Raw genomic sequence first — 22,624 nt, forward strand, 5'->3', positions numbered from 1 at the left:
TGATTGCCTTCTGTGTATTATTTACACACTGATGCTACACCCTCCCTTCAAAAAAACACTTAGCTAGACCGTGCCATTGGGGAAACTTTGAGCAGTCCCTGCTGAGCTGGGCAGGAACCTATAGGACTGGACTGGGTCTCTGTAGGGAAAGCAGAGAGGCATATTATACGGAGAAAGTTCCTGTACAGCTTGAACCCAGAGGTGAGACGAGGAAGCTGGGACTGGGGCCCGTGTTATATCGGAGAAGGGTCTTATCATGGACTGTGGCTGTATCCTAGCAGGTGGTGAGCCGAATTACACTGATTGAGTACAGGTCAGCGGGGGGGGGGGGGGGGGGGTAGCAGCAAGCCCCAGGCCTGTTGGTAGGGAAGGCTGGTGGAATCGGCTCCCAGAGACAGCTTGTGCCTGAAGAGTGAGTGGAGCAGCATCTGTGGTGGGAGCGGCACTGAAATTCAGCCCCCCCCCCCCCCCCATCATGAACCGGTGAGAGGGAGTCCAGGGCCCTGGGACAAAGTGTTAAATACACAGCCTGACATTCTGAAACCCCATCTGCAGCAGTGAGTTGCACAGGCCATGTTGTGACAAGGGGAGCAGAGTGGTTTGGGCAACTGATATGTAACCTCTTGCGCCTAGTTGAAGTGCTTCTCACTCGACCGGACCTGAGAATGCCATTGAAGCAAACCACTGAGCATAATCATTTGTACACAGCGGACAGAGACACAGGTCTTTCTACCCCACCTTGCTATTGCTCTTGACGTGTGCTACTAGTTATATAATTATCAAAACCAAAGGGAATACACAGACAGCTGCTCTTCTGCAGCAGAAGAAAATTGACAAGTACGCCAAAATATCAGCAGCCGCTCAGCAGACTGAGGAATAGCAGAAGCAGGCAGTGACTCCCCAAGATCAGATATTGTCCACTCAAATATCTCAAGCCAAATGTGACACCGGTAGATTTTTAGAGACATAATTCAGAAGTGTGGGTCTTGTGTGTCAAAACCTTAGGAAAATAGCAAATGTTATGTTATAAAATTTGTAAAGTGCATGGCTGTCCCGGCAATGGGACATCCCAGCGCTGGCAGCAGAGAGAGGTGGGTGAGAGAGGAAACTATCGATCAGTGAAAGAGCCAGGTCTTCACTGCCGTTCTGAAGGCCAAGTGATTGAAGATGCTTCGATGGAAAGAAGCAGGGAGTTCCAGAGGGACGAGCACCTTGAATGAACGCCCTCCGGCTCTGGTCCTACGAAACTGGGGAACCCGCGCCAGATGGAGATCGGCCGAGCGTAGAGCACGTGTCGGTATGTAAGGAAGGCATGGATCTCTCAAAAGTGCTGTGCTTGAGCCAGAGAGAATCTTGTGAGTGAAGCAAAGCGCCTTAAAATGAATTCTCTGCTCTACAGGCAGCCAGTGAAGTCGGTGCAGACGGCCGGAGACCAAGCTGTGTCTGGAGAGGGCAAACAGCATACAGGCTGCGGCGTTCTGAGTGTGCTGTAGTCTTTTGGACGCAGACTTATAAGAGTCAAGGAGCAGCGCATTACAATAGTCTAGCCTGGCAAAGGGGATTTCACCATATCCTTTAAGAGAGAGAAGATCATTTTACAGGGGTTGTTGCCAGTGTTAATTTTATTAGCAAAGTAAGCAGCGCCGGACTTCCGAACCAGTTTATGGTAGGCTTTAATGGCAGTTCTATATTGAGATTTGGCTGTGGAGTCATATGAGCACCTCCAAGCACGTTCCAGAACCTTGCAGTTCTTTCTGACTACTGTGAGTGATTCGTCGAACCAGACATTGGCTTGTGCTTTCTTGGGATAGGTCAATTTGTCTGGGATGCATCTGTCCAGTGCCTTATTGACCCACCCCCTAAAGCAGGTATTGGCCGCCTCGATGTTGGTTGGCAGTGCTGGTTTCAGAGTGCCAAGAGTGTCTCACAAGGTGGTGGGAGCCAGTTTATGCCAAGGGCGTTTGTTGGGTTACGGTGGGGCTGTGATTTAGTGCCTGCTAGGTATGTGGAGAAATGTATGAGAGAGTGGTCAGTCCATGCCATGGGTAATAGGGTCTGGACCTCTAGCGACGGGATATTGGAGAAGACTGGGTCAAGGAGGTGGCCAGCCTCCTGCATAGGGTCTAGACCTCACTGTGACAATTGGCACGTTGCCATATGGCCTAAAATATTGTGGCTATCAGAGTCCCATTGGGACTCCAGGTGAAGATTCAAATCGCCTATGATGGTAATATTGGCTGTTTTAGGCGCTAGTGTGGTGGCAACATCGGCTAATGCTTCTCTGAAAGATTTGGACGGGTCTGGAGGACGGTAAATAAGTAGTTCCAAAATTGTGAAATTTAAAAAATTGCGCTTTCACAGTCCAGAAGGGTTTCCTGAGTGAGACTACATGCATAGATGGCTTTATATATCACTGCCCCCGCCTCTCCCCGTCCCTCTATTCACATTTCTCATGGCGTAGTCTATGGGCATGGTCAGGGAAGGGATAGCGGCAGAGTCCTGAGAGAGCCATGTCTCTGTCAAGAATAGAATATCAAGGGACCATTCAGCTACAAGGTCAAGCACTTCTGCATGGAGCTTGGCCAGGGAACAACAGTTTAAACTGCTGGGGGGGCGTGGCCAGCTGGCACCCAAGATGGCCGCAAAGGAGTAGAGCTCTGTCCAACGATGATCTAAATCCCCCTATATCCGTTCAAATATCCGTTTAAGCCTGGAAAATTCATCTGTCCCGTTCTCCTCTACTTATACAGAAACCCAGTCCAAGTGTGGCAAAGCTTAGATGTCTCTAGGTGGAGCCGTCGCTGCAGGCAGCAGGACACGCCGAGAGCCAAGGAGAGTCCCAGCGACGACAGCAGAGAGCGGAGCCTCCCACCACCTCCCCTCTCTGTAGTGAGACCCACGAGATCGAGTTCGCGACCTCTCCTGGCCGTTCTGCTCGCCCGGATTGCGGATGCGATTATCTACTCTCATCGGCGACAAGTGTGGAGGTCCAGTAGCGGCCCCGGGGGGCTGCGAGTTCAGCCAGTAAGCCTATGCGGCCTAGTGGTTTCCTGACGCGTGTCCCGAGATGCGAGAGGCCCAGCGCCTTGACGGCGTAGAGTTAACTTTGTGATGCGGGGAGAAAGTGGTGCTTCCCTCCCCCCCACTCATTTGTTGCTCCCAATATCCAGCGTCCAAATTGCATGGTCTGACCCGGGGGCCTGAATAGTGGACATAGCTGTCCTCCCCCTCTGTCATTAACGTGCACTGGCGCGACTGATGTGATCCAGGGGCACCCGCAGAGCGAGCGGCATGCTCAACCAGCGCTAACACCCGCAAAACCACACTTGAATGCTTGCCAACCTCTGCTCTTGACTGTGTAGGCCCGGAGGCCGGAGATCTGGAGAGTGATTGCCACCTCTGCCTGTGGCAGGCACTGGCAATCAGAGTAGACCACCGCCTTGAAAGTGTCCACCGACGTGGCTGACCAACAACGCAGTTAAGTGGTAGGTTGGAAGTTACCACCAACTTCACGGCACCTGTGCCTGATTAGCACACTTGAGGCCCCAACACCTTGAGCACCTTTAGGGCTATTTTAAAGGGACAACGCTGCCAAGATGTCCACAGCTAGAGGGCCCAAGCAGACCCATCAGATGAAGCTGGACAAGTTCCCTCAGTCCAAGACGGATGGAGTGAAAGAAAGAATTGCACCACACGGCAGGAAGCTGGTGGACGTTATGGAAGCTATGCAGGGGGTCCGAGCGGTGCTTGAACAGAAAATCGACACGGTAACAGCTGAGGTAACCCTCATGCATGCAGACCTACGTACTTTGGGGGACAGGGTCAAGGCAACTGAAGAATCAGTGTCAACGCTCCAAATATCTACAAAAACGCTGGCAGTAACTGTCAGAAGGCTTCAGGTGCAAACTTCGGACCTGTAGGCTAAACTTGAAGACTATGAAGGGCATGCACGTAGAAACAATGTGCGCATTTTGGAGGTTCCTGAAAGAGAGGAGGGGCAGACCACAGACCTCTTTGTCGAAGGCTTAATTAAAAAACACCTACAGCCACGGTCCTTGTCACAGTATTTCTCAGTTAAACGTGCTCATAGAGTGCCTGGAGGACCACCGAAACCAGGCGCTCCTCCACGTCCCATCTTGGGGAGAATTTTTAATTACCGGGACAGGGACATTATCCTCCAAATGGCACGTACAGCCCTCCACTCAAGTTTGAAAATTTGACGATCACATTCTTTCTGGACTTCACACTGAAGGTGCAAAAGATGCGCAGGTCCTTTCTGGAAGTGAAACTGGCACTCCGGGACAAAAACTTGAAGTACACAATGCTTTTTCCAGCCAAGCTGCACGTGCTAGCGGAGGGGAAATCCTGTTTTTTTTAGACCCCGAAGGAAAACTGAGAATGGTTGGAGGGATGGAGAACTCCTGGCGCTCAGAAAAATAACTCTTCAAGGCGCCTCCAAGGGCACGAAAATAGCCAAGAAAGCTCCGAACGAGAGGAGGGTATTTGATTCGTTACAAAGGTCATGCTATAATGTTGACTGGGTTGCCCTCCCCGAACTTTGAGATGAAGGTGACGGTTAGAAGTGCAAAGAATGTAGGTCTGTCCTGACGAAAGTTGGGTGACTACGCCATGCTGGATAGTGGGCAAGTGGATGTACCGTCAAGTATATATATTTGGTGCGTTTTGGCCAGACATCGCTAAGACATATTGTCCAGCTTTATGTGCCACCAAGGGAGATGGGACACTCTAATGATGTTTTCTAAGTTCACTAACAATAAAGGACTGAAAGTTTGCGAACTATTATATTATGGGCTTGTATTGTCACGAATAAGGGGGAGTTTGATCTTCCGGTCGAGGTTATTCGGCTGTGTCGCGTTTCCCCTCACAAAGGTTATTAGTTAAGAGTATACAGCCACTCTGCAAAATTGGGGTATGGGCACTAGTAAGTCCACATTGCAGGGAGGCAGGGAGGGGGGGTTTGGGGCTTTTTCAATGGGATAGTTATATTGTGAGTTTTATGTTATGGTGCAGCTTTAAAAATAGCATTTTCCCCAGTGCATTGTGGATTGACAGTCAGTTTGGAGATAAATCAATATGTACAATGTTCGAAGTGTCTAAGATGTGGTCGCCAGGTGGGTGTGGGAGGATGTGTCCCTATTTTTCCACCCTTGTTGGCCCATGTTTCAGATGGCCCACTTCACAGCAACTAAATGGGTGATACATGTGAAACGGCTCCGCTCTAGAGTCGCTTTAAACTACTCTCGTGGAATGTAAATGGCCTTGGGGACTGAGTTAAACGTGGAATAGTTTTGCAATATCTGAAGTGACAGGCACCCGAGGTGGTGCTTCTACAGGAAACTCATATCCAAGGGTCCTCTTATTGTGCACTCAATAGATGGGGGTATAAACTGGTGGCCCACTCAGGCTATGCGAGGGGTCTAGAGGGGTGGGCATCCTCAAGCTCACCTCCTTCCCTTTCCAGGTCCAATCGGTCGCCCACGACCCACTAGGAAGATTTGTCACGGTTTCAGGCCTTTGGGAGGGTAAATCCCTTAACATAACCTCACTATATATACCTCCTAGATTGCACTCAATGACACTGGCCGCTCTCAGCTCCCACATACTGAGTCTGCCCGAGGGTGACTTGCTCCTGGGTGGGGATTGTAACGCAGCCCTTAATGGTGACCTAGATAGGCAGCATCCCAGACAGGGCGCAGTGCCCGGGAAGATGTTAACGGATTTCCTCGGGGCAATGGGTCTGATAGATTTCTGGAGGGCGTGTCACCCCTCGGACTGACACTACACTTTCCTTTCTGGTGTCCACGGTAGTATGTCCCAAATTGACTATATCTTCCGCAAGGCCACTCAACTCCCCAGGTTTAGGGATGTCCCCTTTCTTCCCAGGGGCACCTCTGATCATTCCCTGTTGGTAGCGTTCTATGGCAGCGCCCCTTCCCCCACACACCATGAAATGGTTCTTAACCCTCGGTACCTCAAGATAGCAGCAATTAGAGGTAAACATACTGAGACGACCACCCAGAACTTTATGGAAAACAAGGGATTGGTAGATTCAGACATCGCATTGTGGGAGGCATACATGACAGTGGTGAGAGGCAGCGGGTGGCAGCAGTAGCAGGGCACAGGACAGAGAAAAGAAAGCACTTACAGACGATAGAGGGTGAGATTGCCCTTCTTGAGCGTGGCCTGGTGACGTCAAACACTCCAGACACCAAACACAAATTGCTCATGAAACAACAAGAGTATAGAAACATTGCTGAAGATTCAGCGAGGGCCCAATACCGGGCTACCCAGCATCGCATATACAATATTGGCGACAAGGCAACCCAGCTATTAGCTTGGTTAGACAAACAGGATACGGCCAACAGATGGGTGACTGAGATTGTAGGCCAGGACGGTACGAGAATTCATGATAGAGCTGGGATTGCGGAGGATTTTGCGGTTCACTTCAAACAGGTCTATACTTTCACTCAGGCCTCCACTCACGCTGCAGTGAAAGAATTACTAGACACTCTGGGACTGCCCATTCTTGATCCCCAAGATGTAGAGGACTTGGACTCCGTCTTGACCAATGAGGTGGTGTCCAAGGCGATTGGTGCCCTGCAGTCCGGAAAAGCCAAGGGCCCCAGTAGCCTTCCTATTGAACTCTATAAATTGAACGCTTCCACGATTGCCTCATACCTTATAGGAATGTACGAGGAAAGTGTGAACAGGAGGGTTCGGCCCGAAACACAGAGATTGGCCAACCGTGTCGTTATTCATAAAAAGGGTAAACCCCCTGAGTGCTGTGGCTCATACAGGCCTATCTCCCTCCTAGACCCAGAAGTTAAAATACTCGCAAAAAATCCTGGCACGGCGCCTCTCACCTCATCTCCATAAATTGATTCACCCGGACCATTCTGGTGATTCAGACATCGCATTGTGGGAGGCATACATGACAGTGGTGAGAGGCAGCGGGTGGCAGCAGTAGCAGGGCACAGGACAGAGAAAAGAAAGCACTTACAGACGATAGAGGGTGAGATTGCCCTTCTTGAGCGTGGCCTGGTGACGTCAAACACTCCAGACACCAAACACAAATTGCTCATGAAACAACAAGAGTATAGAAACATTGCTGAAGATTCAGCGAGTGCCCAATTCCGGGTTACCCAGCATCGCATATACAATATTGGCGACAAGGCAAGCCAGCTATTAGGCCTGGTTAGACAAACAGGATACGGCCAACAGATGGGTGACTGAGATTGTAGGCCAGGACGGTACGAGAATTCATGATAGAGCTGGGATTGCGGAGGATTTTGCGGTTCACTTCAAACAGGCCTATACTTTCACTCAGGCCTCCACTCACGCTGCAGTGAAAGAATTACTAGACACCCTGGGACTGCCCATTCTTGATCCCCAAGATGTAGAGGACTTGGACTCCGTCTTGACCAATGAGGTGGTGTCCAAGGCGATTGGCGCCCTGCAGTCCGGAAAAGCCAAGGGCCCAGTAGCCTTCCTATTGAACTCTATAAATTGAACGCTTCCACGATTGCCTCATACCTTATAGGAATGTACGAGGAAAGTGTGAACAGGGGGGTTCGGCCCGAAACACAGAGATTGGCCAACCGTGTCGTTATTCATAAAAAGGGTAAACCCCCTGAGTGCTGTGGCTCATACAGGCCTATCTCCCTCCTAGACCCAAAAGTTAAAATACTCGCAAAAAATCCTGGCACGGCGCCTCTCACCTCATCTCCATAAATTGATTCACCGGGACCATTCTGGTGTTATGCCGGCTAGAAATACCGCTTTGAACCTTCGATGCCTCCATAGAGTTCTTGGCAGGGCAGCTACAATTCAAGAAGAGGCAGTGATCATGTCTCTGGACGCCAAGATGGCATTCAACATGATTGAGTGGCCCTTTTTATTTGCCGCACTTGAAAGATATGGGTTCGGGGAGAGGTTTCTATCCTGGGTGATTCTTCTTTATTCAGAGCTGTTAGCCCGAATTACAGTCAATGGGGTTCGATTGGCAACATTCACAATGCAGAAGGGAACGAGGCAGAGATGTCCCCTTTCCCCCTTACTCTTTGCTTTGGCCTTGGAGCCCCTGGCAATATGATTTAGGGAGGACCCCCTCATTAGGGGCCTCAACTGGTCAGCGGACTGGATGGATAAAATCTCCCTTTACGCTGACGATATTCTGCTTTATTTGGCCAGACCCTACTTTTCCATTCACCGTGTCCTACATATATTTGCTCTGAAGTACTCTGATTATACCATTAACTGGGACAAGTCTCTAGTTTACGTTCTAAGTGGTGACCGCACAACCCTGCCTTGGTACTGCGGGGCTAAGATAGTTACAGACGTTTTTTTATATTTTGGAATTTACGCCACAGCCAACCCCGCAGCTTTTTACCACCGTAATTTGGCTCCTCCTCTGTGCCGTTTCCAAGCCGACATCCAACATTGGAAAACCCTGCCCCTTACCCTATCGGGCAGTGCCGCCCTTTATAAGATGATGGTGCTCCCCCGTTTTATCTACGCCCTGCAAAACACACCCTATTTGGTCCCAGCGCAGTACTTCAATACCGTTGAAGCGGAGGTACGCTCTTTGCTTTGGAACTCCGGGGTCCCCCGAATAGTGTTGACTAAACTCATGAAAAGCTGGTATGACGGAGGTATCGCCCTGCCAGCAGTCAAAAGCTATTAATGGGCCTCCCAGTTAGTGGTCGTTAATCACTGGGTGCACCAACCAGGGACAGATCCCGCTTACAAGATGGATAGACACACTATGTTCCCCGGTAATTATTACAGGGCAATCTATGGAGGGAGGAATTACGCGCCTAAACACACCCCAACTTCCACCACAATTGACATATGGCACACGGTGACAACCGCGTTGGGGTGGAAAGCTAGAATCACAGAAGTCACCCCTTTGCTCGACACACACCAACTGGGAATGTTGTTGAAGCATCCTGGCTTCGACAAATGGGACTTGATAGGTCTCTCAAGAGTTGGTGACCTGTAGGCGAAGGGGGGGGGGGGGTGGTCCCTTTCAGTAATCTCCAGCGAGATTACCAATTGCAGAGGGGACATTTAGATACCTCCAAGGCCGGAATGCGCTACAAAGGCCGAAACCCAAGGGAGCGGAACTGCCAGCCTCCTCACCCCTTGACGATAGACTTCTAGACGATTACATCTAGGAAAAGGCTATTTTATTGACATACCGCAAAATACTCAACAATACACCAGACATGCTAGGGAGAATTTGTGCAAGGTGGGGGAGGACATCGGAGACATTGATGATGAAGAATGGCAATAGGCTTTGGCTTCCCCTCGGGAGGTGGCGATATGTTCCCGGTTTAGACTTATCCAACTCAAACTCCTACACAGAACTTATTACACTAGTTTGGTGCTTGTAAAAATGGGTGCCATGAACTCCGCAACCTGCCCCAGGGGATGTGGTCAAACCACCACCTACCTGCATCAGTGGTGGGAGTGCCCGATTCTACAGACATACTGGGGGAGGTTCACTTTAGCACTGTCCTTAACCTGCCGTAAAACCTTTAAGGTCTCACCCCACTTGCGCCTCCTTAATATCTGGGATACAACTGATCTATCAAGAACCAAGAGAGTGTGGGTCTCCCTAGGCTGTATGGTTACGAAACACAACATAGCTAGAACATGGAAGGGCGTACTCAAATCTAAGTTTTGAGACTAGGAGTCCGATATGGACTAGTGTATGCAGGCTGAAAGGGTGGTATACAAAAATAGAGGATGCCTGCAAAAATTACGAGAATCTGGGGAGAATGGAATGTGAGTTGGGGGATGATATGCACACCCTTAGTGATACCTCCCCACTGTCGGCAGATGATGTGGGGGAATAATGTCTATAACTTCCGGTTCTGTATGAGACACTTTTTGAAGTATTGATCCAATGTAACGTTATGTCGAACAATGTAACAATGCGCGGGAATTGTTGGAAATTATGGGAATTGCACTACACTTTGTCCCTTTTTGTTTTGGTCTTCTTTGTTTTTGTTTATTCAATAAAAAAGATTTGTAAAATTAAAAAACAGTTTAAACTGCTGATTTTGTACTCCTTCATGCACGGGAGGGGCTCAGGCAGTGGTTGACCCCAAAATTGTACTGGTTGCAGTGCGGGAGCCCGGCAATAGGAGCTCAGCTATGGCTCCCACATGGGGGAACGCCCCTTTGCAAGGCGAGCAAGGTCTCGTGCGAGTAAACCAATCTGTGGGGTGGTAATCAACCGAAGAATGGCAACCTCAGTACTGAACTTTACAGGAAGCCAATGGCACGGAACTCCCTTTTGCATTTCAAGAGCTATCATCCTAGGGCTCTTAGGGAGAACCTCCCATTTGGACAATTCCTTCGTATTCGTCGGAATTGTTCTGAGGTGACCAAATATCATGAACATGCTTCTCTCCTATCCACACAATTGCAGGAGAGACAGTATCCTATGAAAATTATAAAAACATCCATGAAGAGAGCCAGAAACAACCACAGAGAAGCTCTGCTCGAGAAGAGGATACAGAATCCTATGGAAGAGAACAAAAGGATTACCTGTGTCAACACCTTTTGCAACTATTCCAATGCACTTAAGAAGAGTATCCTGAAGAACTGGAGGTTTCTTAAAATAGAGGGTAGTCCCTTACCCCCTCCCCTTTTTGCCTTTAAAAGGAGCTCTAATCTGAAAGATCGATTAGTGCATACACGCCCGAGGGTGTTGAGAAACCAAGAAACAAGCACACTTTGGGGGTTACCACCAGTTGTAGGTCACTTCCCATGCGGAAATTGTGCAGTATGCCCCCAGACTCGCCACACCACTGAGGTAGAGATAGGGACGAATAGACCTTGGTCCCTCAAAACCCATACAAACTGTAACAGTGAACGAGTGATCTACTTAATAAAATGCCCCTGCAATAAAAACTACGTGGGCATGACATCACGAAAGGTCAAGGTGAGAATATCGGAGCACAAGAGCACTATCCGATGTAAAAAGAGTGCTACCAAACTCACTAATCACTTCATTTCAGTGGGACACAAAGAGAACGAGCTTCAGTGGGTGGTTCTAGAACAACCACATATTCCAGCTCATATTACTGACATTCAGAAGTTCCTTCTAGTAAGAGAGCAGAGATGGGTGCACAGACTTCATTCAGACACTGAAGGTCTGAATGATGAAATTCCTTGGCTGTTGTTGTAAAATCTAACCACACCCCCTCCCTCCCTCCCCCCCTTTTTATGGCTGATATTGATGTGCATGTATACGCTTGCTATAGAGGGGACTACGACGACAAGTTAGCTACTATATTGCTGCATTATCACACTGCAGATGGGTTATTTCTATGTATGTCCCTCATGGATGTACATACACTGATGACCTTCCCTGACAGAGAGTCTTCTTTTTATATACATTTATATGACCTAGGTTGCACAATCATTGAGGCTTATAATATACTTACACACTCTATGAGCAACATTAGTTTTTCCCTATGGGAGCGGCTTTGTTTTGTTTTATAACAAGTAGGAGTGTTATAATGCATATCGGACAGATCCTGCACCTGTACGTTGCTGGCGTGAGAGAACGAGTTAGTGCCCTCTCAGCCACGCACGCGCCTTACCCGATTACAAACACCTCTTTGCCGCACATGCGCGTTAGTTGCTTATAAGCTTTCGCGTCATTCTATCAGAAACATCTCTTCGTCGCACATTGGGGTTTCTGAAATACTTACACACTCTCTGAGTAACATCACGTTTGCCTTATAGGGGCGTTTTTTGTGGCGTTTTTTGTTTTGTTTCAAAACAAGTAAGAGGGTTATGATGCATATCGGGCAGATTGTGATTCTGCGCGTTGCTGACGTAAGAGAAAGAGCTAGTGCCCTCTTCGCCACGCACGCGCCTTACCTGATCACAAACACCTTTTTGCCGCACATGCGCTGTGGTTGCTTACACGCATGCGCTTTATTCTATCAGAAGTATCTCTTCGCCGCACATGCGCGGTACGCCTTTACAGGCAGCGCTTTGGGCAGCTCAATCGGCCCGCCTCACCTGTAGGCATTTGAACTGAGGAAGGTTAAAAAGACTTCCACGACGCGTCCGTCGGCACCTCCGGTCTTTACTCAAAGACCGCCCTGGGGTACCGACGGACAGGTGAGTGTTCATTTGGCCAGCTTCAGTTGATTGGGTGGTTACTATACTCTTAGTTGTCTGTCCAGGCTCATTTTGGTATTAGTTTGAGTGCCTGGGTTCATGTTATTTTAGGGAGTTCTTAGTGATTACTCTGTTTCCCTTACTTTACATACCAGTACATTTGGTACACGTGACCTTATATTTAATTTTGATAATTTCTTTTTGAGTTATGTGATTTGTGTTAACAGTGTGTGTCTTTCTCTATGTTTCACGTCTACTGGTATGGTTTAATAACCACCTAGTATGATAGTGAACATTCTAATGTGTCTGCTGTTGTGGCACAATTCTAATATCTCTTTCTAATGTGTCTGCAGTTGTGGCACAATGCTAATATCTCTTTCCATAATCACTTTCATGTACCATACCTGCCTTTGCATTCTGGGATTTGTTGGTGCTGTTCTCAGATTTTTAAACTATGCTTCTAAAGAGGAGAGTTTTTTCAGGTATTACCTGTTTTCTCTTTCTCCTACTAATTTGTCCTTTTAGAGCGGGGCCCCTTTCCCTGAGTCGAGACCAGGTTGAGGTGAGGGCTGTACCCACTGTTTATGGGTAAGTGCAATTCAAAACGAACAGTATTGAATGCCATACAGCATTAGTGAATGCTAGTTTTGGTCACTGAGTCTGTTTGACTTTTAGTTGAGCTTGTTTTACACATTGGGTCTTTGTTTCTTTTCCAATTTTTCCACAGGTATCCGGTTTTGATTGGCGATAAACTTGACCGGTGCGGTAGGAATTTTTATCTGCACCCCACTTTTGTATAATTTACACACACGTTTTTTTCACAAAGAAAACCACAGCAGTAATTTAGGTCCTGACGAAAGCCCAGATACTATTGATCGATTGAGGGCAGAAACATGTTGACCGTACTTGCTATGGACAATAGCATAATGTCAATTTAATTTATGCAATATTGCCATCTTGCTTTTTAAATATGACAGGGGTTCTCTACTATTAAAGAACTTTTGAGCACCCTTAGCCATTTTTAACTCACACTATTATGATTTTACTGCTGACCTTTAGGATTTCTCACCTTGATCTATGGGTAGTACCTCATCCAAGACAATATTCGTGAGAGATCAGGTGACAATCCTCCTTGGTTGCTCCTTCTATGCTAGCGACCGGGTCACTGTTTCATGAACTGGTCCTGCTGGTTGGAGTACACAGACCCAGATGATAATAACAATTAACCACCTTAAGTGATTGATGGGTCCTGTTGAAGGGAGTGCTCTCTTATAGAGTCGTCACGTTGAGAATGGGGTTCACTTAGACCTGTTTGTGTAATTTTTTGGCTCAATTATTGACCCAGGTTGTATTAGTGTTTTGAATCAAGTAGAGTGCCTGACTTCTGGCGATGTCCAGGCGCTGATGGGTGCAGACGAGCTTGGCTCTGGCCAGCAGTGGGCGTGCCAGCAGCACGCCCGCTGCACACAGTTGCACTGCGGCGTGCATGAAGTACCTGGGTGTCTCAACTGGCTTCTCCCAGGCACAACTCCGATTGGTGGAAACAGACCAATCAGAGCGCAGCACCTCTGTGAGTTAAAACAACACAAAAGATTTAAAAAGCGATCACAGTGGTTTTAAAAGTTCACACACAGAGTGCAAAAGAAGTGATTTAAAAGGAATCTGCGTCAGCGGTTCCTGTGCCGAGCAGTTCCCCCCTGCAACACACTCTCTTAGGGCTGCGTGTCCGTGCTGCGGCCTGCATGAAGTACCTGGAGGGCACAACTGGCTGCTCCCAGGCACGACTCCGATTGGTGGAAACAGACCAATCAGAGCGCAGCACATCCGTAAGTTAAAACAACACAAAAGATTTAAAAAACAATCACAGTGATTTTAAAAGTTCACACACAGTGCAAAATAAGTCATTTAAAAGGAATCTGCCTCTGCGGTTCCTGAGCCTGGCAGTTCCTACCCGCAACACACTTTCAGGGCTGGGCGTCCGCTCTGCGGCGTGTATGAAGTACCTGGGGGAAACAACTGGCTTCACCCAGGCACGACTCCGATTGGTGGAAACAGACCAATCAGAGCGCAGCACTGCCGTAAGTTAAAACAACACAAAAGATTTAACAAGCATTTGCAATGCAATAGGTCTCGCATTATAAAAGTGTGAGCAGTTGGCATTGCTAATAACAATGCAACACTAGCTATTGGCATTGTAAATGATAATGGAATTTATTTATGTGTTTGTTTTATAACATAGATAAAAAAGGCATTGTCATGAACAATGCCAATAGCTTAAACTTTTGCAAATGCGAGACTTGCTTTTTATTTAAGTTTGTTTTTTTAAAAACATGAGTAAAAGGCACTGTCATTTACAATGCCAATAGCTCAAACTTGTATAAATGCGAGACCTATTGCATTGCAAATGCTTGTTGTTACAATATGATCCTGGCTGGGCATGGTCTGGAGCCTCACACTTAGATGCAAATGCAATGGAGGGGAAACAAAGGCCCATAGCTTGTTATCACTTCACAGGTACTTAAGTGTGGCATGCTTCTGATTTTGTTCAGTCCCTATATACAAGAGATATGCATGCACTGTAAGAATGTCAGATGTGTTGGGTCTGTCCCAGTATTTACACAAATAATTTTTTTAAACATTTTATTGCTTCTATAGTGCTACTCAATTTCATGTTACCATTATTATTGTATTCAAAGATTTACTGGCCATGCATCTCTGCAATGCATACATTAACCCCATAACATATTTTAAAATACAGTCTTTGCAGCTAATTAAACAGACCAGACATCCTGGTTTCTCTCCTTGTTGCCAATTTCTTAGTGGCTGAGTTTGAAAACAAAATGAATGTCTTAGTTTTGGCCCAGATTTTGCATCAGGGTTGCGCCACTATATTGACACAACCCCGATGCAAAATCTCAATCGTTAAATCTCGTAGTGCGCTTAAATGTACTCATGATAGACCTGATAAACATATGTGTGAGGTGTGAATATCTGATGGCACTTCTTTTGATGTCACTTCATGCCATGTGTGATGATGCGTTGTGACGCCAGGCACCACGATGTCACTTGTATACTGCTTAACTTGGTTAGTATCCCCACTTATATTTTTTGGGACTTGTGCTCTCCCCACAAGCACCAAGCATCCCCAGCTATTCCTAGCTGCATATCTAATCCCAACCGTGCACGATACTCATTGTAAGGTAGCAGTGTGCAGTGTTTGTGATATTGTGTTTTGTTTGGTATTGCAAGGTGGTGAGTGTGACAAAATCGAGGACAGCAATAATGACAGGAAATATGTGCAGACCGTGTAGTGGGTAATACCACTGCAGGAGCGGTCACTGCGTGTAACGCCTGCACTGCTGTGCTCTCTTCACCTGATCTTTGTACATCCGAACGCGCCTTCTCAGCATCTGCAGATCCATGCTGAGTTGCTCTGCTGCTGTCCGTGTGGGAAGGACAGACAGGCGAAGCCGACTACAGCAACCAGTTTGCGATTCTGCTATGGGGCTGGGAAGGGGCTCGAACACAGAAGCGGCTCTCATAGAGCACCGGGAAGGAAAGAGTGGCTCTACCGCGGCCATCTTGAAATGGTGAGCGAGTCTGCCAACCGGAGGACCCATTTGCCTGCAAACTGCAGTGAAGACGCAGATTTCTAAATAATTATGTTTCAGAAAGACTCGCAATCTCTTGTTTTAAAACCTACAAATTGTTTGTGCTTCTTGGAGGACATACCTTTTATTATCAAAACAGAATATCTTATTTCGGTAACGTTCTTAATACTTACATCAAAACCCTAATATTTTTTATGAAATTCCCCCAAAAAATGTTCAACGTAATCAATCAAGTTTTCCACCCAGACGGCTGTCTAAAAAACACCTTAGAGACTACAGACATGAACAGCTCTTAGCTGCACTGAACTAGATGAAAGACGGACCAACAAACTACATGTTACTTTCATTTATAAAATTTGAAAGCGGCCATGTTGACGTGCAAATCTTGCTTAGCATTTGAAATAAACCCAAACGAGTTTGTAGTTAGGTGTGCAGTATTACTTATTTCAATTAATACTTCAAATGGCTAAACTATAACTGATATTATGAATACAATTTGAAATACAGCGTAATTACGTATTTTCTCTGTTTTGTAATCAACTTGTATTTACACACTTTTTAATCATATGTTAAAATATTTTGAATAGCTTCTTCTCTTTGCAATATCATGTCACGAATGACGCGATTGATGTCTAGATCGAGAATATTAGGATGGTCGCCTTTATTGTCTGTTAAAAAAAACCGAGTTCGTGATTCCGGTCTACGCCTTTAGGGAGAAGACAACGTGGAATCAACTTCCGACACATGTTTATCGGAAAAGCGGGAAGGAAAGTGTTTTTTTTACAAAGGTGTAGTGTCCCACTTTACCTTGGGTGATGTCCTAAAGAAGCAAGATGAATCCTTTAGATGTCAGTGGCTTAGCCTGCCGACCTTCCCCGCTAAAACGATCACGTACTAAATCGATTTCAGTACAGGGTGACCTGAATTTAAGGGAGGGTTAATTCCCAAAGGTTTCTCAAACCATGTACAAAAGATTGTACTTCACAGACATTAAGATCTGGGCACAGCACTTCCAATGCGGCACCAGATGCGGCTTCCAAGCAAAGGGAAATAAAGGTCATAACAAGCGCGCACTGAAGTTGACGAGGAGGGAGTGGGAGGGGGGAGTGGGGGCGGGCACAGTGCAAATGGTGTGCACTTTGATGTCCTCCGTGGCCGCGCGGCTCACTGAAGGACATCAAAGGGGCCGCGAAGTGATCAGGCAGTGCTTTTCAGGCTGCCAAATGGTGCGCGTGCCCGGCGCACATGCACTGTATTTGGAGGCCTGAAAAGCACTGTTTGCACTTCCAAAACTCGCTTACTATAAGTCTCGCCAGAGCAGCGCTAAAGCGCTGTCTCAGGCGAGACCTAAAAAGCAATCACAGTGGTTTTAAAAGTTCATGCACGGCGTGCATAATAAGTGATTTAAAAGGAATACACCTCAGCTGTTTCTGAGCCAAGCAGTTCCTCCCCACAACACATTCTCTCAGGGCTGCTTGTCGGAACTGCGGCCTGCATGAAATACCTGGGGGGCACAACTGGCTTCTCCCAGGTATGACTCCGATTGGTGGAAACAAACCATTCAAAGCGCAGCACCGCAGTAAATTTAAACAACATAAAAGATTTAAAAAGCAATCACAGTGGTTTTAAAAGTTCACACACAGCTTGCAAAATAAGTGATTCAAAAGGAATCTGCCTCAGCGGTTTCTGAGACGAGCAGTTCCTCCCCACAACACACTCTCTCAGGGCTCCGCATCTGCGCTGCAACGTGCATTGAGTACCTGGGGGACACAACTGGCTCCTCCCAGGAACGACTCCGATTGGTGGAAACAGACCAATCAGAGCGCGGCACCGCTGTAAGTTAAAACACAAAAGATTTAAAAAGAAATCACTGTGGTTTTAAAAGTTCACACAAAGCATGCAAAATAACTGATTTAAAAGGAATCTGCCTCAGTGGTTCCTGAGCCGAACAGTTCCTCCCCGCAACACACTCTCTCAGGGCATACAAAAGTACGGACACCAAAATCAGAATATGACCATCCTAAGACTCTCTGCAGACATACTTCACTGAAGTGACTTGTCTGAAAGAAGCAGTGAGCCATCTGGAACGGCGAGCCGAAGATTCAAGGGGAGGTCGAGAAGAAACAGCCTCTGCATTGTTGGTATTCCTGAGGGCTGCGAGGGGGCGAATTCAGAAACTTTCTTCACTATGTGGCTCAGATGCTGGGTTCTTGTTGAATCATTATTTTTTTTTTTTTTTTTTTTTTTTTGTACTAAGTTTCTTTAATAACCATCTTTAAAAACTATTCAATGTTTTCACGGTTATTCAGGGCATCGTGATGACATTGTTTTTTTTTTTTTTTTGGAAAAACCTTTATTAGCATTTCAACCAATAACAAGTATGGGCCTACAACCCCCCGGGGCCGGCCGCTAAGCAATCAAAGCAACAGAGATCCAATGTTGACACAGGCAGAACTCGGGGAGCAGAATCTCCATGCTAATATATTCTCGGCCAGTGAATGGCGCAAGTAGGACACCAGGATTAAGAAGGCTTTCATTTTATAATAGGGAAAGACGAAAGGATCAGGTGCCAAACAATTTCCCAGCAGCGAAAAATGGCAGGCAGAGTAACAAACGAAAACAATAAACGGCAATCTATCGAGTCAATGGCGCTAAAACAGGAAGTGCAGGATGTAGAGAAGTATCATGACCAGTTGCGCCTGCAGTCCCATGCCCTAGAGCCCAGAAAACACCCCGGAAATTGTGGCACACATGAAAAAGCAGTGATTCACAACAAAGGAGTTGTACCACGCTGATCCCAGTAAAGAAAAACTGTTGAATCATTATTAAACTGTTTTATAATTTGAAAGGGCCCACTGATCTCTGGCGGCCAGCCACTGCAGGGTGCGATGCCAAGGCCTAAAATTTCTAACTTCCTAAATTATGCAAACAGGGAAGCAATTCGATCATATTCTAGGATTTGGCTGGATCTTACACTAGAGGGGACACTAGTCCATGTACACACAGATTACAAACACAACAACTGAGGAGAGCATTTGTAGAAGTTAGACAGAAAGTGAAAGCGCTTCAGTTCACATACATGCTTCCCTTCCTTGCAAAACAGAAAGTCATACATGCAATCAAATCACTCTTCTATGAGACAGCCCAAGAAGTGTGGGACTGGCTAGAGATATGGAAGCCTGGGTGCTAGCAGGCCATTGGAGGCTCAATTGCTTGCCGAGCAAGGTCAACAGGGAAGTTCCCAATCCATCACCCCCCCAAAACAAAGCAGGAGGCCCCAGGTCTTTCGCAAAGACGAGGGCTGAGAGATGATTCAGTAGACCTTAATACGGACCCTCAATCAAATCAGGAAATAGTGGAAGAAGATGATGGTAGTGACAGATCCTCAGTTCCGGAACCCACAATACGAAGGATCACTCAAAAGCATCAGTACTCTGAATGACAACAGTTTTTTTTATGTTGCGCTTTGTCTATTTAGGCCACATCTTGGACGTAGGTTGTCTGTTGTGGGGCGGGAGTGAGAGAGCAGAAAAAATGCTTCCATCCAGTGCATGGCCATGCTTGAAGTTCTGGTTGTATTCCGAATGTTTCTTTTATGTTCTGTAATGTGGATCTTGATTTTTCTTTCTGCTTTCCCTACATACAATCTTCCATATGGGCATTTTAATGCATATGTAACATTTTTGGTAGCACATTTTGCTGAATTTTTTAGTTGAATGGCGTTGCCTGTGGTTGGATGTGCTATATTGTTCCCCTCCAATGAAATTATTACAATGGCTACAGTTTCAACACCGTAGGGTCCCTTTGTGGGGTTCCGGCATGCTTCTAGCATGGTTACCCCCTCTTTTTGCTTGGTGTCAGTGCGTTTTTGACCTAGTCTGCTGGGATCCTGCTAATTAGGACCCCAGCAACTGTGCTTTCTCCCCTAAATTGATTCTGGTAAGGTCTTTGGTACCTCCACAATTGGCTACTGTTTCACCTTTGTAAGTCCCTAGTTTATGGTAACTGGGGGTACCTAGGGCATAGGTACACTAGGGGTTTCCTGTGGGCTGCATCATCTGTTGTGCCACCCATGGGAGTCCACTTAAACTGTGGCTACAGGCCTGGCATTGCAGCCTGTGTGAGTTGGTGCGTGCACCTCTCATCACAGAGATACGTTTTCTTATATCTGAGGTCACTGCACTTTAAACCTATGTCACCCCTATGGTAGGCTCTTCTGTCCCGAGGGCAGGGTGCTCGGTTAAAAGCGTGACGGTGCCCCTGCATGAGCAGAACATCCCTGTAAACCCCCAAGTCGATTCTCCAGGCTTTGTAAGTGTGGTCAGCCATTTTTAGACATATAGTGGACATCAGTCATTACGCAGTGTCTAACTATATAATGGCTCCACCAAACCTGGTCAAGTTTGGTATCAGACATGTTGGAATCATACCCCAACACCGATTCCAGTGTTGGAAGTATAATCCTATTTACTGGGGTGCCCCCTGTACTCCCGGTAATAGCCTTTCAGGGTCTGCCAGCAAGCTAGCGCTGCTGCTGACCACAGACACGATTCTGCCCTTCTGCTGTTGAGCCAAGCTCGAGCAGGGGAAGGCAGAACAATAGGGTTCCTGTCACAGGGAGTGTGACCACCTCCCAGACAGGACTTAGTGTATTGGGCCAGGGTGGGGGCGCTTGCCAGCGCCACCAGGCTGCTTGAAGGGCACATTTGGTGCCCTCTTTGCATACTCCAGTTTCAATCAGTTCAGGGAACCCTTTGCTCCCGCTCTGGTGCAAAACTGGACAAAGGACATGGGAGTATCTTCCCTCTGTCCAGCCGCTCCTCTGGCAGGGACTACCAAGTCATCCTAACCCTCTCCTTAGGGTATTTAAGGGCTTATCTGTGGGTGAGAACTCAGATACGTGATGGGACAAGACTCAAGCCTGAAACTATGTCACTCCTGTGGATCTAAGATAATCCTTTTAAGTCTAATGGGTTGCGTGAAAGGCAAATGATCCATCTCCTTTGGGAGTACACCTCTGCCCGGCTGTAAACCTCATCAAGTTTATAGGCGATTGTGTCTCGTTTTAATTTTTTTATCATGCAGTCATGTATCACTTTTGCGAAACCATCAACTTGACATCATCTATAAGGTTTTTCCATTCATCACTTGGAAGTCTTTTGGTAAGTTCCGCCTTGACATTATGTAGGAGATGGATCATTTGCCTTTCTCACAATTTATTACAGTTAAAAGGATTATCTCGGATCCACAGGATCTGAGATCATGAATCAGAAATTAAAAACCAGATTTAAGTATAGGGTTACCCTCTCCCTATATTACAGCAATCTGTGAACCGAGTCTAACAGCTGGACAGAAAAACTTGTTGACTAAAACGAAAAAGAAGGAAACATGCTATGGTATGCGTGTTCAAATACTCTACAAAAGTGCAAGCCCTCAAATCGATAATTAATAACAGATAGGAAATTTTGCAAAATGAATAACATTTTCAAGGTTTATTTACAGCTAAACCCATGTTCGCATACAGCAGATATAGAAACATTAGATAAATATTGTCCACCAAAAAACAAACCATGCAGGAACACCACAAAGGCGCCCTAAGGTGTTTAAACTGTATCCATTGTAATAATGTAATTGGAGGAGACACTATAGCACAACCCACTAAAGGCAACGCCATTCAACTAAAACACCCAGCATACTATGATACCAACAATGTTATATCTGCATTAAAATGCCCATGTGGATGATTGTATGTAGGGAAAATGGAAAAGATGGAAGCAGGTCAAAATGTGGCTCAATTACAGTTTCAAGTTTTAGATGTCATAGAATCTAGCCAGACATGAACACGAATTCTATTGGATTAAGAAATTGGATACCCTGTATCTATCCGGGATGAATGATAAATTAGAATATGGATGTTTTTAATGATTTTTAGGTCTCGCTGAGACAGCGAAAGCTGTCTCTTAGAGACATTTTGTAAGTGGGTTTTTGAAAGTGCTTCCCCTGGCATAGAGCTACAGTGCACGAGGCGTGCACGCGCGCAAAGCAGCCATATGGCTTTCGTAGCCCCTCTCCGCCCCCTTCCCTGCTGCTATTTCACACCAGTTTATCACAACTCGCGCTTCTCTCCCCCACCCCCCCACCATCGCGTCTCGCGCGTCCAATGCTTGTTTTAGATTGCTGTTTTTTGTGTATTTTAGGGCAACACATTTGCCAACATTCATTCACAGGATGTCCAAGGGATGCCGAGGCTAGAACATGGATCATGGATCCTCATCGCTGAAGTCTGCAGCTCTAGCTGCTGAGCCACGCCCTCTCGCTCTGGGGATCTCTCCTGGGGGCGCTCTTTCTTTGCATCAAGCCACACATTAGCAGCAGCTCGCTCTCCGCTTTTTGTTTCATTCCTCAGTGCTTTCCAAAAGCACCAGTTACCTTACACAATTACAGATTCATATTTTTGTAGACCCGAGGAGATTATTCAGCAGCTCAGGACATTACTTAAATGTCTTTAACAGAGCTGGCGATTAATCTCCCCGTGTCTACAAATACTATGACTATGTCACTGTGTAATGTTACTGGTGCTCATGGAAAGCGCTAGCCTGCAGAGCGAGTGAAGGCTTTGCTGTCACTGGATTAAATACATCAAGTAATGAGGAATTATTTCAGCTGCACTGAGGAAGGCAGCTGCCTGCTGTGTCCGCAGAGCGTTCTGCGGGAATGGGTTATTAAATCGGCTTTGCGCTGAACTTTTTCCTATAACTGTTTTCGTTGTGTGTTTGCTGGATTGAAAAATCAATGTTAAAGGGGCGGGGTGTTTCGACAGACCGGCAGATTGAGGTCTTCTTCAA

Source organism: Triturus cristatus, chromosome 7 (assembly GCF_964204655.1).
Source record: "Triturus cristatus chromosome 7, aTriCri1.1, whole genome shotgun sequence".
NCBI lineage: Eukaryota > Metazoa > Chordata > Amphibia > Caudata > Salamandridae > Triturus > Triturus cristatus.